This window comes from Pundamilia nyererei, unplaced genomic scaffold (genome assembly GCF_000239375.1).
Source record: "Pundamilia nyererei isolate P.nyererei 1_Seehausen unplaced genomic scaffold, PunNye1.0 scaffold00023, whole genome shotgun sequence".
In the NCBI taxonomy this organism is placed as follows: domain Eukaryota; kingdom Metazoa; phylum Chordata; class Actinopteri; order Cichliformes; family Cichlidae; genus Pundamilia; species Pundamilia nyererei.
The window spans coordinates 2272514-2287078 of record NW_005187424.1 but is presented as its reverse complement, the minus strand read 5'-3'; the positions used below and the strand labels follow the sequence as shown (position 1 = coordinate 2287078).

Sequence of the window (14565 nt, the reverse complement as noted above, 5' to 3'; positions counted from 1 at the left end):
CCCCTTCTCATTACAGAGATGCACATCACCTAATATGCTTAATTGGTAGTAGGCTTTCGAGCCTATACAGCTTGGAGTAAGACAACATGCATGAAAAGGATGATGTGGACAAAATACTCATTTGCCTAATAATTATGCACTCCCTGTAGAGCTTGGTTGGAAGGTTAAGTGTACTAATTTCCACACTAGAAACGTAGGGACTTAGTCCTGGGTCTGAACTTCATGTTCTACCATAAAAGCAGCATGCCCACAATGAAGCTGTAATGATGGGCTCAGTGTTAAACAGTACAAGGAGTTACTTGTTAATCATTGTGTTCCTTCCAGTGAGGATTCCTATGAACTTGTTATTGCTCTATTATCTTCGTGAGCTTTTGTACATCAGGTGTAATGTCACTTATCAGCAAGCCTTAGTGTGGAGACAAGTGAGTCGTGCAAATGCAAGAAAAAACTTAACATATTAGCCGCCACTTCCAAAATACATCGCAATCTCCAACTTGTTTTGGTAGTGGATGTGCATTGTGGGTAATGTAGGCATTACGAATAAAAAAGAATGCTTGGAATCATCTTAACTACTTCCACAAAGGAGGCTTATGTTTTTGGTAGCATTTCTATATCTTCAAGAGATCAACTTTTCGAAAAGTCTTGTGATTCCGATAACTGGAAAATGATGTAGGAGCTTCAGATTGATACCATAGATGCATCTACCAAAAATCTCAGAGACCTCGACCTCCAGGTCAGGGTAAGGTTTCTAAAAATCTTGTATATTGTGATAACTTGAGAACAAGACGATAGCAGATATGGTGGACACACCTTTAGGTTCATTAAGTTCATCCAGCACAGACTTGGGGAATAATTTTGACCATAAAGCATATCTTACAAGGTAAACCACTGCTTCCAGACAGTCTTCCACTTCTTCAAACCAGTAAGCGCTGCAGGCGGCCTTGTGAACTTTTCTTCCTTCAGATAGATCTTGTTGACTGAAGCGTGTCTTATAATTGTCTTGGATTGAGTTGAACTAAACAACAAGTGACTTTGGGTGTTTATGTGGGTGGAAAACACACCCCAGTAAAGGAAAGTGGTGAACTTCATAATCAAAATGAATGTTAAAAAAAAAAGTGATTGTTTTCTTTTTATTTTGTTTGCATGATCATTAGAAGCCAAAATCAAGAAAAAATCGGACTGTCATGGCCGAATGCTGGTTGTAGGAGTCTTCTCTGTCCTCTGTGAATTGCATTGTAACCAACACCTGTGTCAGGTGGAGCTCCAACGTGTCAATCTCACAAGGCTGCAAAGCAGAATCGGGATTACCATCTAAAGTCCAGGAGGGACAGTCACTAGACAGGCAGCTGATTTTTGCTTTGAGATTTATCATCAAGTATTACTTAATGATTTGTTTTGGAAAGCTTGGGTGCGCCTCCGTGCTGCCACCTGATGCTTTCAAGTTTTGTGCAAAGACTGAAGTTGCATCAGACTGGCTTATAAGCGCCTTTACGTCTTTGCATAAATGAGTCGTGAAGTTTTTAAGGCTCTTCTGTGTTTACATTGCAGCTGCCTTCTCGTGAGGCCCCATTTAGCAGTCTCTTTTAATATCCTTCCAAACATGCACTTGGAGTTCAGCTTCCTAAGAAAGTAATGCAAATGCCAAAAGAAGGGCAGAGCTTTACTTTAACCCTGTAGACCCTTCATATCACAGATGTCTCAGGTGCACATTATTTACATATGTGGCATTAGAGTCAGGGGGAAAGCTTTGACTTCTCATTTAACTGTTCAGACTGACTTTGAGTCAGATTTCTATGAAGTTTGTTACAGAAAACGATTCCCCGGATTAGAAATGAGGGAAGCAAAAACAGAAAATGACTGTATCTTGAAGTGTCAGTGAATGGTCTTCTCCTGTGGGATTTGAATGAAGTGGGCTGAGCTGTTTCAGGAAATGAGCACTCTCAAGCCAAGTTGCTCCTCAATACACTTCCAGTCCATGCAGGGCGTTGTAATGTTCTCTCCTACCGGCTGTTTAGTGGCTGACCTATGGCACTCGTGGGGCGTAATCAGACTTTAATTACACCCTCTTAATCACTTGAAGACAATCTGTGCGACAAGACCGCTCCTCACAGCACGTGGGCTGTTTTTACCTGCTAATCTGGCCCTGCTTTCCTGGTTAATAGGGAGTGAATTATATTGATATTCACTTTATTTTGCATTTCTTGGACATTCCTGTACTTTTGAAGCCGCTCATTTTTTCTTTTCTTTCTTTCCTTTTTTAAACTATATTCTCTTAAATATAAGAGCAAGCTCACACTGTCACCCATCTTAGGTCAGACTCAACCAAAAACAATGTGAAAAGTCTCTACAATCATCATTATTATTCCAAGTGAAAGGTATGCACCGCAGAACTGGCTCCGTGGAGTGACTCTGGCTCACAGAGTATGGCATTCCAAGCTAAAAGCAAACCAAACTGATATTGCCCTCCAATACCGTCTTCATATTTTCTCCATATTTGGAAGTGTTTACCTCCTCATGATGGTTGACAGAGGTTGGATGAGGGGATGTGAGTCATTTCAGCTGCACAAGGCTTTCTGGGGGTGAGAGGAGTCTTCCAAGTCACTGCCATTTAGTGAAGCTAGCAGTTTGTGTGCCTCAGTGATCTAAAGAGAAACTGTGAGTATCATTATGTGCTTAATTTATAATCTAATCACTTGAAAGGAGCTTAAGTAGCAGTTTCACACATGTATTTTTTTGCATATAATGCGGCTGCTTTTGGGAAACCTTTATCATTATTATCATAATATGAAAAGGTGAGGGGATCGATTTGGATTGTTTCTCTGGCTCACCAGATATTTTCAGAAAATGTTTAAAAAGTTCAGATGAGCGCAGCGCTCCGGTGACACATTTTTCTTACTGTGAGACTGACTTTGTACGCAGATGTCTCAGTTATGCCAGAAAGTTAGAGATGAAGGTGAAAAATGCAAAAAAAAGTGTTATGTCTGACCAAACCGAACACACATTTTTGGGGCAGAACTTTTTAAATAGCCCAGTATGTTTTCCTGTAGCTGTCCTGTGGTTGAGTGTGAGTGAGTGAGGGGCAGCTCAGGTCATTGAAGAATTCTGGTTTTGCAAACAGCCACTCTTACTGATAGCTACACCTTAACAGGTCTGACCTCCCTCCTGGCTCTTACTTTCACACTTCAAACACTTAATGGCAGCTGCCTGGCAGTTTTTTTCCACTTCACAAGTCGAGCAAGAGGTAAATGATTTTACTTTGCTGCGAGGGCTCAGGCTGCTGATTTTAGTGATGGTGTGGTCTGATTATCTAATTACTTCTATCTCTATATTACACTGGGACTCTGTAAGCCTTTTAACCTGAGAGATAAACTGCCTGCGTAAGTGTTTCCTTTTAATTTGTGTTTTATTACATGCCACTGAAAATATGTTTGAAATGATTATTTACACCGTTTAATGTTAAGTAGCTTCTGCCTTTGTGGGAAAAACTTCTCTGAGCCATGGGGGTCAGACACGTGACCTTTTAGGGTGTCCTGAGATATCTGGTGACAGATATCTAGTAGGGCTGCTCAGTGATGGCAAGCATTATGCATACAGTGAGAATCCAATTATTTTCTAATGTAATAATTCTGATAATTGTTAACTTGAAATTTTAAGTAACTGAAAAGCAGACTGATTGGCTTAAACCTCAAATGCGTGTCTATTGCAGGAACCTCATGAAAGGAGAATCAAAAGCCCCGGCTTAGGTGGTAGTGTTATTTATTTTAATGATAGTTGTAAAGTGGCATCAATATTTATAGGAAAATGACCTAATCAGGGTCTTTTTTTAAGAAATTTAAGAAAATTTTAAGTCTGTGTTATCTTGCTAAGCAAAAGTTTATATATTTTAGTGGAATTTCTGACTATTTAACCAATAAAAATGTATTTTTTCCCTTGATTTTCCTTTGGGGGAAGGACGAAACCTCCTTGGGGGAAGCTCTAAAATTTAAGCAGAAAAAACCTCAACCAGATTTATAATTATCTTAAATAAATATTGAGCTCCAGCCCTGGGTTTTTTTGGATTGTGAGCCAGCAGGGAGTGAGCGTTAGGGGGTTTTATGATGTTTTTATTATAAACAAGCTAAAACTCTTACATGGGTACTGTAAAGAGGGACAAACAGAAGTTTCTTCAGTATTCCTATTAAGAAGAATGAGATGGCTGATCAGTTTTGCTGGTTTAATAAGCAGTGACACGTGCCGATCACGGTGTTACATCACTCTTTAGGGGCATCTCTAATACTCTTAAAATGACTTAATCTGGTCTCGGTCTTCTTTGCATATCCTTAATTTCAAGATGCTGGCACACCCAGATTGGAGGAGATTGCGTGTAGTTTTTTTCTCTTTCTCTAAAGTCAAGTCTTCCAAATGAATCTCGTCAACAAATTAAGGCATGATTAACAGGAGCAATTACACTGAGGAACCAGCTGAGCTGAGGAGAATCAAGCTAAAGTGGAGGAGATTATCTTTCCTATTAACGAGAATCACTTTAGGGTTTGATTGCTTTCTGTTTTTCTGTTGAACTCCTGTTTACTCTGTAACTAATGATGTTTTCTTTACAGCCATTTTCCTGTGCTGCTTCGACCTTTAGAGTGCAGCTCAAACTCACACGTTTGGTGCGGCTCCTGTTTTCTCCTGTGGCATCAGAGATGATGGACGTGACATATTCAGGAATTAGTCAAGCTTTGGAACGTGTGCTTTTTGAGGAAAATCAAAATACGCAAATCTTTATTCATATGTCAGAATGTGTGTGGCTGGGCATCTTGATTTAGGGGTTTTCCTCGCAGCTGAGGCTGAATTTTCTTTCTCTCGCACTCATGCTGGATAGAGTGAGTCAATAAACAATCTCCGATGCATTATTTTTCAGGACAAGTCAAAGCTTTGGCCGCACCCCTCATTTTATTGTTGATTTGGCAGCATGCTGGTGGCCTTTATCATGTTTGAACACCAATCATCACCTCAGTTTAAGGTCTTTGGCCCTTTGAAGTAGGTTTTCCTTAACACTTTGCCTGCATTAATTGTCCGCGTTTCCATTGCAAAACGAGGCCCGCACCCTGCGCTTACTGTTGTGATCCACCTTCTTGTTTGGCAAGTTGTCGGATTTGTGTTGACTTGTCTGGGCCAGGCATACGCCGACATATTTCATAATAATCGAGTCTCCAACTTTTGCTTAAATTTACTGTGTTTCGGTTTTGTTGTAGAGCTCAGACTTTCCCTCCGTACGCTGCCAGTGAACTCTCGGCTCCCGAGGCCTGTGGCCATGAATTGTGTTCTCTTAAGTTCAAGTTTGGATTTTTCCACAATTTGTTAGATTTAGTTTGCCTATAAATTTAGAACAAGAGCGGTCAGTGTGTGCATACCTCTACCTAAACTGAAAATTCACTGCACACCATGCAGGAGGAAAACCGGACCCAGATTAGCTTGATATTTAGAACATCACCATGATGTATCCTTATTTAAATCGGATATTTATTCCAACTTAAACGAGTCCAGTTTTACTGGTAAACGATTCTATCCTAAAATCTCTTCATACTGATCCAGGTTGACTCAGAAATGTCATCAATTCTATGTTGGGCCAACTGCCATCTTTGACAGGATCTTCCTTTTTCAGAGGTAAATATTACCATATAAAAGAAGCTCAATATATGTTGGTACTTTTAATTGATCATTTACAAAAAAACATTTGAAAGAGAAGAAAAAGGGGGAAAAAAAGAAGCAATTTAGGGCTTATAAATACAGAAAACTCCAAAATTTGACCCATCAGGGCGAGCTGAAAGGAAAGAAGGGAGGCCCATCTCTAAAATGATTTATTGAAACTACTTGGGTTTTTTTTTTCTTTTAAAGGCGCTGTTTTCTGCTTGAGTAGAACAAAACAATGTCAGACTCCCTCTCGTGCTCTTGCTGCCCTTTGTTTTTGAAATTCCCATCTTTTGTTCTATTGATTTTTCCTTCTGGTTTATACTTTCTCAGTTTCTGGAACACAAAAGGGACTCGCTGAGGAGCAGGGACTTTTTTATGGAGGCATGAACCAGTAAAAAAAACAAATTTTTTTTTTGATCAAACTATGAAGTTCCTGAAAGGGTTCCCACGGAAGTTCCTCTTTCCTAAAATGTTTTCTTGAGTCCAGTTTCAGACGTCAGCATCAGCCTTTAATTCATATTTTCTCTGGCACGTCTGAGCCTCATAACTTCACAAGTACAGGAGATATCCATGTGAAATTTTCAGGGTTGAAAAATACATTTACGCTTCGTTTAAATCTGCAACCAGATCAATTTTACACCCACTCCAAGTGTCACAATCTAAAGCTAAGATCTGTTTTTGATCAGAACTGTTTTTTTTCTATAAGCAGCTCTGAGCATCAGGATGATGAAATATGTCATAGTTTGAATAAACTGCAACGGTTTAATGTCTGTGACGTAGAGAAACAGAAACAGCCACTGGTAACCTGGATCTTTGATCTGATTTCGGATAATTCACTAGAGAAAACTTCAAGGCATCAAGGCCATCACTTTTGAAAGGTCTCCTTTATAAAAAAATCTTTTTACCCAAGACTCTTTTTCTAGCCATGATTCCTTTTGTATGAAAACTGTTTCTATTAGTCTTATAATAAGACTTTAAGCAAGTGTAGCTTAGGGTGGTAAAATGGAACATAAAAACACTGGTGCCTATATAATAGACAGATGTCATTAATCTTATTCACATATATAAGTGATGGTCATGATACTCATATGATTCATCTTGATTCCCAAAGGGGGTGATGAAGGCTCAAAACGTGCTGGAAAGAATGACATGAATTAAAGAGCGTTAAATCTTAACCTCCTGCCCCCTCCTCGTCTACTTCAAGGGCCTGCAGCTCAGAAAATATTCATAAAATGTGGGAGAATTTCTGCGCATTGCAGCGCAACAGAACAAATTTTTGTTTCTGAGCAAGTTGAGGTGAGAAGTCCCGATTAGATTTTTCGTGGAGAGGAGCCATCGTCATAACAGTAAATATTTCACACAGTAAAGGACGAGAGGTGCCCCAATCATTTAGGATCAGATGCCACTAAATGATTAATCTCAGATTAGACAGAAGCTCAAGGCTAATGGGACACTTTACACTTGCTTGGCACGCAGTGACAGATGCTGGCCTCTAAAGACCATCAAATTACTGAAGCATGCAGTTGGCAAAACACGGGGCTGTTAATGAGGTGCCAGAACATTTCAACTCCAAAACATAAAACAGATTGAAATGATGACAGGACGAAGAATTCAGATTTTACCTTTGTATGCTGTGAAACCAAGCGATTTGAAACGCTTATTATTAGCACTGTAAATGACCTGAAACTTTAACCAGATTCAGACTCATACATTTTGGAACTTTTTTTTTTGTGTGTGTGTAAAAGTCTGTTGTTGCCCAGAAGTTGCCTTTTGTTCTCATAAAGTCAATGAGACTGGGGGAAATACCATAGCATAAACCTCTCTTTTGAGGTTGATTTAAAGTCGAGGAGGAACTGTAGACACGAGAGGAAGTGGTTGGTAAAACCTGATGTTTCAGAGTTTTGTGTTTGGAGTGGATTTCAGTGCTCTCTGCCAGTGTTTGAGAAGTTAAGGCAGTGCTTACAATGCTTAATTGACTGGGAAGAGTTGTGGTTTTCCATTACGTCAGGCTTGGTACAATTCCTAATCTTACTGTGTCATTTTAACTCTGACTGTGGTGTCAGCAGTTGAAGTTTTACCCCATCACTCCTTGAAAGAGCTGCATTTATCAGTCTCCAGTGCCCACTTGGCTCATTGGCAGGATTAATTGGCAACAAGTCCCCCGTGGTCCAGGAACGTAGTTACCTACTGACCCAAATCATTATCCTGACTGGAAGCCACTGTCTCCACTCCACCGGCTCACACCTGGGACTGAGTCTTCACGTAACCTCGCATTTGTCCCCGATGCACCCGTACATCACGACTTCAGTTTTCTGTATCTGCAAGAAACAGGCTGTGTATGCAAAACGGAGGCGTGACAGGTTATTCGTTACCCTCAAGGCCATTTTGTGGTACTTGTATGTAATGTTTTGGGATTAAGCAAATATATCTTCTGATTTTGACTTGTGATTTGGGGCTTATTCGTGTTAGCGTGGTAGCTTCTTTTCAGGAACTGATATACTTAGATTTCAGGCCATATCTGTTGCAAACAGGGTTTTCCCCTATTTGCAACAGATATGAGGTGTTTGTTTGAAGCAAACAAAGCTCTATCAGCTGAAAAGGATGTTTGCTTTGACAGCACAGCTTTGACAGATTGGAAACGTGAGTGTCTGCTAAAGCTAGACAAACCCGTAATGAGTGTTGTTGTCCTAGCAGCATCATAAAAGTTTTACAGATGTAATTGTTTATTATTGTTTTCAAGAAAAAAAATGTGAGAAATTTGTAAAAGAGCCTGAAAGCATCTGAGCGAATAGATGACTGGTTGTCAACTGTTGAGATGACCTTTACCTGACATCCGTGGGAACATGAAGATCTCTCCATGATATGGATCCAAACAAACACATCCTAGAGAAAAAAACCCTGCTGAAGGACTTTCAGATATAGCAAACAATGACATTTATTTACTGTAAAATTATTAACATTAAAATCTGCAGAGAATAAAGTCTCATAAGTTATGTAAAATCAAACAGAAAGACAACAATAAACTCCCTAGCTAGAAATAAAATGCTACCTAGTATCCACTTTCATAATCGTTCAAAGCCAAACTTAATGGCCTTAATTTCCTCAGTGTACTATTTTTTGTGTGTGTGTAGATATTGTAGAATATGAAAATTTTAATACTATTTAAACTAGTGCTGTCAGCGTTAATCTCCTTAAAATGACGTTAACATCATAACCACATTAACGCGGCAAATCACCGTTAGCGAGTTATCGCAGATTGCCCTGTGCATGGGGCTGCACAGCGCTAATGAGCTAACCACGCTAATGCATTGACAAGCTAACCGGGCTAACGCATTGGCGAGCTAACCGTGCTAATGTGTTGACAAGCTAACCGGGCTAACGCATTGGCGAGCTAACCACGCTAATGCGTTGACGCCGTGCAGCCCCACGCACGAGGTGATCCGCGCTAACGGAGATTTGCCGCGTTAATGCGGTTATGGTGTTAACATCATTTTAACGAGATTAACGTTGACAGCACTAGTTTAAACATTTTAACAAGCTCACTTTGAAGTTCTAGTCCAACAATACAGTTAAAAAAATGAATAAATAAAAGAAAGAAGAAATGGCATCTAGAAAGTGACCTTTGCTGTGTATTTAAAAATCACCTCAATGGTAATTCTTTATTTTGTCTGGTAATAATACTGATTGAGCTTTATTGGATTCTGAAAAACGATATAGCAACAAACATATACATTTAAAAATAAAATGCCATGGCTTAACTAAATGGAAAGCATTTATCCGCAGAAATAAGAGCAGTAATGCAACAAGGTTCAGACTCTAAAGTACCTTTTAATGCTATTACAAGTATTTGGGAAGAGGTGGAGGGAACTTCCACGTATAACATAAAGAGAAAGCGTCTCTGTGGGTCCACAGTTGCATTTACTTGCACCATTCACATGTCAGATATAATACATGAGGGGTCAAAGGGTATGCTCTAGGTCTTTGTGAGTTGGCCTAGAATCCGCTTGGTTAATGGATTATCCAATTTTACATTATATACTGCTGCGTGCAATGCGAGTTTGGTAACAACGTGCGGCCTCCCACGGCGCTCACATAGAGCGCTTTCACGTAATATGGCTTTGTTGTTGTTTTAAGCTCCCTGATTGGTTTAAGCTCAGGGTGAAAGGGGGCCTTCTGTGTCAGGTCTGATGTCACTTTTGTTATCATCAGACAGATCCAGTACATTAGAAGTATTCCCTAATCTCTTAAAACCCTCTGCTGGCCCAACTTTCATTTGTTGTAGAAGGATCAAATTAAAAAGAGCCATATTAACCAAAGCCCTAAATTTGTTTTGCCACTTTTCAGGGATTGCACTTGTTGGCCTCGAGCTCTAGTCTGTGTAAATGCAACTTTTTTCTGATGCTGATGATTAAAGTGTTGCGAAATAAGCCTTGGGCATTTTTCTAGTATCTAGAGTTTATCTCTAAGAAAAATGGTTATTTTCAAGTTTGGTTTTAATAAATATGATGAGACATCAGTATTTGTTTACAACTAAACTTTTTTTTTTCCCGTCTCCTTTGTGGAACCTTAGTCTCGTGTGGTTGAACAGTGAGAAGGGACAGGGTTTCTCTGTTGACACAGAAAAAACTCTTCCCACTTCTTTCAGAGCAGTTAAGAGGACAAAGGTTTAAAAACAGTGAATATGACACCAGTGTTTGTAATTTGATGGACCATGGAGGTGTAGTACAAGCTGACCTAGAATATTTGATGACTCATCTAAATTTTTTCCCCCCCAAACATTCAGTCATTTTTTGATATATTATGAAAATTTCCCTCTTATTTTAAAAAGTCCCATCACTGAAAGCCAGCACTGTCTGGCCCTTACTGTTTGCTTCTCAGGTTGCTATTGTGCCAGTTTTTTGACATCATTTAGCTGCTTGTGGCTCTCATCGCACGGTTGTATGGTCAGGCAGCATTTTTCCTTTTTATTTACAAATCCTTTGAAGCTGATGACACACAAATGCTTTCAGTGTTTTTTTTTTTTTTTTTGTGTGATTCTCACAGTGCTCTCAGCTACTCTAAATATTTGGATCAGCACGGCACTCATCACTGTCACTTCTCCCTGACTGACTCATCAAAAATAAGAAGGCTGGGATTTATGATATCGATACTGGCAACGATTTTGGAGGAGAAACTGATCCTGGCTGTCACTCATAAGCCAGTCTTTTATGATCTAACATTGAAGAAGATGTTTTTGTAACCTATAAACAGGAATAGCTGTGTTCTGGTTTCCTCTAGCATCCCCTTCGCTCAGTGTGGCTCTGAACAGACATCTGCATGCATGCCTTTTTTGTGGCTCCACAGTCTCTCCACTTAGACTGCATATTACAGCCCACCAACTACACATGTGACATTCAGGTGAATAGGAAAGACTACTTGTCCATGGTGTCTCCAACTAGCTGTGTTGATGTGTAAACGCCACTTAAGTTTTTGAGAGCCCTCATTATTTAGGTCTCGTCTAATCCCTTTTACTTAGGCATCAGTCCCACAGGCTTGGAGACCAGTTTGCATCCCCCTGGCAACCAGTAGTTGCAGAGGAAAATGTGTTTCCGTGGCTGTTTGGCGACTGGTTGCTGGAGTTTGTTGGTAATTGCTTGCGTAACATTGGTCACAGTGGATTATATGGTGCAGCACCGAAATCCTGCTTGTGATTGCTTTAGCACATTGCTATGCTTGTCTGTAGTTAGTATAGAAGACCTGTCACTCTGTTTGCTTGCAAACACTCACAAACTACTAGTGTTTCGAAAGTGAACCGTGCTACACAAACAGGAAATAAAAGTCATTTGCCTTCAAAGTAGAAGTTTCACCTTTTGAAATGTGTTTGTTATAACTGTTATTTTGAAGGTGAATGTTCTGCATTTGTGGTTTGTGTCACATTTTTCATGTTTCACTGCTGCTCCGTGGTTAGTGAGTGTTTTGCAGACATTTCAGTGTAAAATACAGGCGATTGTGGCAATCTACCTGCAACCAAAGCAAATGGTGTGAGATTTTTTCCCTTTGTCACTGAGGCCTCACACCTTACAGCAAATCAGTGGATCAACATTTCAGTGTGTGAACAGCTTTGACATAAAACATCAGATCTTAGCAAACGCTCTACTTTGCATGAAGCAAATCTAGTGTTTTTGTGTTATGTATATTTACATGTGGTTTTACTGAACATATTGGTTTTAAAAGGTCTTTGAGAGAGCCCTCCAGCTCCACAGACTTTCTCATTGGGACAGCTCTGAGCCCTCACAGATTTATCAGAGATGCATGTAAAAGTCTGAGAGTTTGTGATGGTGGACTTGGGACTGGTTTGTAGGGGCAAGTAGGGAACAGGAGGGAGGGACGTGCAGAGATGCAGTTTTCCATATGCAGCATGGTTGTTATTATATTCAGCGTCTAGGGTTTCTGTTTGAAAAATGCAGGTATAAGCAGGAGAACAAACCAGTTAGTAGGCAAACAACATATACAGGTAACAGAAAGCTGGGAAAGGCTGGTCCCTGCAAGGCAATATTAAACAGGCTAGGCAGGTGGGGGGATTAGGTAAAACTTGGTGGGGGCAAGCTGTGGACAGGTGTGGAAAATTCCCGAAAGCAGAGTGGAACTATCCAGAAAACTCTGGGACTTTAGAATGTGTCTGTACCCGAAGATGCACTTATATACAGGTGTGACCAAAATTCCTTAAAGAAAATCTCAGTGTGAACGAACAGCGTGTGCATGTGAATTTGCAAGTGATGCAGACTGACATGAGTACAAACAATCTTTAACCTGCCAGCTCCGTAGCACAAAGTCCGTGCAGAGGAAGGCAAAGACCCGTTTAACTCGCAGTGAGCAAGTGGGTGTTGTCTGTCCCACCCTCGCCTAAATCAAAGAGACCGTTTTCGTCAGTGAGGAGGAGTCTGAAGTGGACCATCTAGTGTTGTGGAAGGGCAACTGTTGACAATGTGCTGACCTCATTTATGTTTCAAAACACACTCGCACACCAGAAGTGTTTTACTTTTACTTCTGCAAGTCCGAGCTGCAGATGCAGCTCCCCTCATTTGTGCACCTTTATTGCCGAGATCAAAGGAAGTGACAAGCTCACTAAACAAAAGTCGAACGGGTTACAAGGATAAGCAGTTAAAGTCATAAAGGCTGTAAACAAGATCACAGTTTAGTCTGATGATGTTGGCAGTAATCTGTGATTGCACAGGAACATTGTGTGTCCGCACAAATATGACAAATGCAGTTAATGTTAAACAGGAAGTGGGACAGTAATCTGTTGTAGACAGCTCGCGTTGTATTTTTCCTGGTACATTTTGTTTACTCTTCAAGGACCCAGCAAAAGGTTTGTATTTTTGAATTCTATCAGTGAACCTTTATGTAATTATACCACAAAATGTGCAATTACAAATTCAAACCTGGAGCTGAAGTCTGTAGTCTTATTTTTTTGGTCCACGTGAAGCTCTCACGAGCGGTTAACATGTCAGGTATAGAGCAAAGAAGCCACTTGTTTCCTTATCGAGGTTATTTTCCCTGCACTTGAGTCTGCCCTCGGGCCTATTCGTGCAAGCCCACTGGTCCTGAACTGTGCCTAGTTCAGAAAAGGGTGCCGTGCGCTAATTTAATCTGAACATGGCTTTCACTTTGCTCTAGTGCTGGAAAGAAGTGGTTATAAATACACCATAAAGCCCAGGAAAAAGGGCAAGGTGTTTACAGGGATATGTATTTTTCATTGCTTTGGTCTACCTTTTCGGGCTGTAAACATTAAGGCCCAATCAAGTTGTCCGTTGTAGGAGCACTTAGAAAGCATGTGTCCACAGAGGAAATGGACCCAGCTTCAGACCTGGCAGATCTGTGTGACAAGTTTGGGTCAGCTGTGCAACGTGAGCATTCACAAACATCACATACCCCGTTAAAAACAGCAAAGTGGTCCAGAATGCAGCTTGGAGTTGAAGGTTAGAACAAAGGTGATGCGTGTACAGTGTTTTTAAACTCTTTTAATTCTATCTGTCGTAACCTGATGGGGAAAAAAAAGAGCTTTTCAGGACCTAAATTACTTTTCTTTGACAGATTGTGGCTCTTTAGAATTGTGTAAATGGTCTAATGTACTTGGATGATCAGTTCTGTTTGATAGGAAAGTGGTCTATCTGAACAGCTAATGGCTTTGATAATTTTAGCATTTAGCTCATTGTCTTTTTTCCTTGGAAAATACTTCAACCTAAGTTATCATAATGGATGTGGCATTGAGTGAAATTGCCTCATTTTATTAAGTTGCTATCAAAAAAAGATTGCACATTTCTTTGCCCATGTCTCTTTAATTTATTAGTGCAGCTTTGTTACTGCCTAGCTAACAAAGAGGTTTTCAAACTACAGCAGAGTTGAAGGAGAGTTCAGAGTAGTACTAGGTGACAGTGCAGTGGAGTACACAGGTAAGCAGGGGGAGAGAGTCAGGAATGACATGCAGTACATGGCTCATATGGACTGGAAGCCGGGTGCCTGCAGTAGGCCTTCACCTTCTGGGTCGCTTTCACAACCTGCAGAGCTATACCAAGTGGTTTTATTTGAATAATAATTTTGTTCTTGTAAACAAATGACAATAAGAAGCCAAAATAAGCAGTAGGGCTGCTCGATTATGGCAAAAATGATAATCACAATTATTTTCACTGAAATTGAGATCTCGATTATTTGACGATATTTATTTAACCCTTTAAGACCTACCATAGAACCAAGTCCGCCAGAGCTTATATTATATTTTTACATGCTGTAGTGCCATTTTTGGGAGCATTTCAACTTGCTATACATCAATGCAACTGTTATAGCCCATATTTTAATAATATGTATGCATTAAGTGCATAGTAATTACATTAATTGCAAAAAAGTGCAATAAAC

At 40.1% G+C, this 14565-nt stretch overlaps 1 protein-coding gene across 4 annotated transcripts in view; it reads left to right on the top strand.

Moving 5' to 3' along the window:
- Positions 1–14565, top strand: part of lpp (LIM domain containing preferred translocation partner in lipoma) — a 178474-nt gene that overhangs the window by 9399 nt on the left and 154510 nt on the right. Inside the window, exon 1 of one of the 4 annotated variants that reach the window (XM_005727168.1) lies at positions 2576–2655. The exons of the other annotated variants lie outside the window; for them this stretch is intronic. The gene's annotated coding sequence lies outside the window, so the exon portion shown is untranslated. Of the gene's footprint in view, positions 1–2575; positions 2656–14565 lie in introns of those variants that run through there. 4 annotated transcript variants of the gene reach the window in all.